Raw genomic sequence first — 3,968 nt, 5'->3', positions numbered from 1 at the left:
TTTTCTAGGTTTTTATGCTTTTCCAGGGTTTTTTTTATGGTTTTCAAGGGTTTTTAGTATTTTCTAGGTTTTTAGGGTTTTTTAGGATATTCTAGGATCACTTAGGGTTTTCTAGGATTTTTTTATGGTTTTCAAGGGTTTTTAGTATTTTCTAGGTTTTTAGGGTTTTTTAGGATATTCTAGGATCACTTAGGGTTTTCTAGGATTTTTTTATGGTTTTCAAGGGTTTTTAGTATTTTCTAGGTTTTTAGGGTATTTTAGGATATTCTAGGATCTCTTAGGGTTTTCTAGGATTTTTTTGGGTTTTTTAGGGTTTTTAGGATTTTCTAGGATTTTTTGGGTTTTTTACGATTTTCTACGGCTTTTTTTGGGTTTTTAATGTTTTTATGATTTTCTAGGGTTTCTTAATGATTTTTTAGGTTTTTCTAGGGTTTTTATGGATTTTTAGGAATTCGTAAAGATTTTTAGAGTTTTCTATGGTTTTCCAGAGTTTTTACGATTTTCTAGGATTTTTAGAGTTTTCTAGGTTTTTGAGAGATTTTAGAGTTTTCTAGTGTTTCTCAAAAGTTTTCAGGGTTTTTTAGGATCTTCTAGGGTTTTTAAAGTTTTCTAGGGTTTTTCAGGGTTTTAGGGTTTTTTAGGGTTTTCTAGGGTTTTGAGAGTTTCCTGGGTTTTCTAGATATTTTAGAGTTTGCTAGGGTTTCTCTGGGTTTTTTGGAGTTTTTTGGATTTTCTACAGCTTTCTAGAGTTTTTTAAAGTTTTTTAAAATTTTTATCGTTTTTAGGGTTTTTAGGAGTTTTTAGAGTTTTCTAGGATTTTCTAGGATTTTTTAGGTTTTTCTAGGGTTTTTAGGATTGTCTTGGATTTTTTTGGGATTTCTAGAGATTTTTAGGGTTTCTCAGATTTTTTTAGGGTTTTCAGGGTTTTCTAGGGTTTTTAGGATTTTTTAGCATTTTCTAGGGTATTTAGAGTTTTCAAGGATTTTTCAGGATTTTTTTAGGGTTTTTAGGGTTTTCTATGGTTTTAGGGTTTTTTAGGTTTTTCTAGGGTTTTTTAGGATTTTCTAGGGTTTTCTAGAGTTCTTTAAAGTTTCCAAGGGTTTTTATGGTATACTAGGGTGTTATAAGGTTTTCTAGGGTTTTTAGGGTTTTTTAGGATTTACTAGAATTTTTTTGTGTTTTTAGAGTTTTCTAGGGTTTTAAAGTTTTTCTAGGGTCTTTAGGGTTTACTTGGGTTTTCTAGGTTTTTTAGACTTTTCTAGGGTTTTTAGGGTTTTCTAGTGTTTTCTAGGATTATTAGGGTTTTTTTTATGGTTTTCAAGGGTTTTTAGTATTTTCTAGGTTTTTAGGGTTTTCTAGTGTTTTCTAGGATTATTAGGGTTTTTTTTATGGTTTTCAAGGGTTTTTAGTATTTTCTAGGTTTTTAGGGTTTTCTATGGTTTTAGGGTTTTTTAGGATTTACTAGAATTTTTTTGTGTTTTTAGAGTTTTCTAGGGTTTTAAAGTTTTTCTAGGGTCTTTAGGGTTTACTTGGGTTTTCTAGGTTTTTTAGACTTTTCTAGGGTTTTTTAGGGTTTTTAGAATTTTCTAGGATTTTTTAGGGTTTTATAATAAGAGATGAAATGAGAAGAGAGATACTGATGAGAGGTGAAAGATAACGGATAAAAGTTATGTCAATGTGGACAAGTAGTGGAGAAGTTAATAGAAAGGGTAATGTTGGAAAAAAATCTTGGTCACCAAACCCACGTATTGTCATTATATATTGTTTTTTAGGATTTTCTAGTCTTTTTAGGGTTTTTTAGGATTGTCTAGGATTTTTTTGGTTTTTCTAGAGTTTTTTCTAGGGTTTTTAGTGTGTTCTAAAGTTTTTAGGGTTTTCTAGTGTTTTCTAGGATTATTAGGTGTTTTTAGGATTTTCTAGGATTTTTTGGGCAGTTTAGTATTTTGTAGGGTTTTCTAAAATATTTTAAAGTTTTCTAGGTTTTTATGCTTTTCCAGGGTTTTTTTTATGGTTTTCAAGGGTTTTTAGTATTTTCTAGGTTTTTAGGGTTTTTTAGGATTTTCTAGGATCCCTTAGGGTTTTCTAAGATTGTTTTGGGTTTTTTAGGGTTTTTAGGGTTTTCTAGGATTTTTTGGGTTTTTTACGATTTTCTACGGTTTTTTTGGGTTTTTAAGGTTTTTATGATTTTCTAGGGTTTCTTAATGGTTTTGTAGGATTTTTAGGTTTTTCTAGGGTTTTTATGGATTTTTAGGATTTTCTAAAGATTTTTAGAGTTTTCTAGGGTTTTTCAGAGTTTTTACGATTTTCTAGGATTTTTAGAGTTTTCTAGGTTTTTGAAAGACTCTAGAGTTTTCTAGTGTTTCTCAAAATTTTCAGGGTTTTTTAGGGTCTTCTAGGGTTTTTAAAGTTTTCTAGGGTTTTTCAGGGTTTTAGGGTTTTTTAGGGTTTTCTAGGGTTTTGAGAGTTTTCTGGGTTTTCTAGATATTTTAGAGTTTGCTAGGGTTTCTCAGGGTTTTTTGGAGTTTTTTGGATTTTCTACAGCTTTCTAGAGTTTTTTTAAAGTTTTTTAAGGTTTTTATCCTTTTTAGGATTTTTAGGAGTTTTTAGAGTTTTCTAGGATTTTCTAGGATTTTTTTAGGTTTTTCTAGGGTTTTTAGGATTGTCTTAGATTTTTTTTGGGATTCTTAGAGTTTTTTAGGGTTTCTCAGGTTTTTTTAGGGGTTTCAGGGTTTTCTAGGGTTTTTAGGCTTTTTTAGGATTTTCTAGGGTATTTAGAGTTTTCAAGGATTTTTCAGGATTTTTTAGGGTTTTTAGGGTTTTCTATGGTTTTAGGGTTTTTTGGGTTTTTTAGGGTTTTCTAGGATTTTCTAGAGTTCTTTAAAATTTCCAAGGGTTTTTATGATATACTAGGGTGTTATAAGGTTTTCTAGGGTTTTTAGGGTTTTTTAGGATTTACTAGGATTTTTTTGTGTTTTTAGAGTTTTCTAGGGTTTTAAAGTTTTTCTAGGGTCTTTAGGGTTTACCTGGGTTTTCTAGGTTTCTTAGACTTTTCTAGGGTTTTTCAGAATTTTTTATGGTTTACTAGGGTTTTTAGGGTTTTCTAAGGTTTTTAAGATTTTTTAGGGTTTTCTCGGGTTTTTTAGAATATTTTAAAATTTTCTAGGCTTTTTATGGTTTTCTAGAGTTTTTTAGAATTTTTTGGGTTTTCTAAGAATTTTAGGGCTTTCTCGGGATTTGTAGGATTATTTGGGTTTTTTTATGGTTTTCTAGGGTTTTTTAGAATTTTCTAGGATTTTTTAGGGTTTTCTAATAAGAGATGAAATGAGAAGAGAGAAACTGATGAGAGGTGAAACATAACGTATAAAAGTTATGTCAAGGTGGACAAGTAGTGGAGAAGTTAATAGAAAGGGTAATATTGGAAAAAAATCTTGGACACCAAACCCACGTATTGTCATTATATATTGTTTTTTAGGATTTTCTAGTCTTTTTAGGATTTTTTAGGATTGTCTAGGATTTTTTTGGTTTTTCTAGAGTTTTTTCTAGGGTTTTTAGTGTGTTCTAAAGTTTTTAGGGTTTTCTAGTGTTTTCTAGGATTATTAGGTGTTTTTAGGATTTTCTAGGATTTTTTGGGCAGTTTAGTATTTTGTAGGGTTTTCTAAAATTTTTTAAAGTTTTCTAGGTTTTTATGCTTTTCCAGGGTTTTTTTATGGTTTTCAAGGGTTTTTAGTATTTTCTAGGTTTTTAGGGCTTTTTAGGATTTTCTAGGATCTCTTAGGGTTTTCTAGGATTTTTTTGGGTTTTTTTGGTTTTTTAGGGTTTTCTAGGATTTTTTGGATTTTTTACGATTTTCTACGGTTTTTTTGGGTTTTTAAGGTTTTTATGATTTTCTAGGGTTTCTTAATGGTTTTCTAGGATTTTTAGGTTTTTCTAGGGTTTTTATGGATTTTTAGGATTTTCTAAAGATTTTT

The sequence above is a fragment of the Arachis ipaensis genome, chromosome B09 (genome assembly GCF_000816755.2).
Source record: "Arachis ipaensis cultivar K30076 chromosome B09, Araip1.1, whole genome shotgun sequence".
Lineage (NCBI taxonomy): Eukaryota > Viridiplantae > Streptophyta > Magnoliopsida > Fabales > Fabaceae > Arachis > Arachis ipaensis.
Note: the sequence above shows the minus strand (reverse complement) of the source record.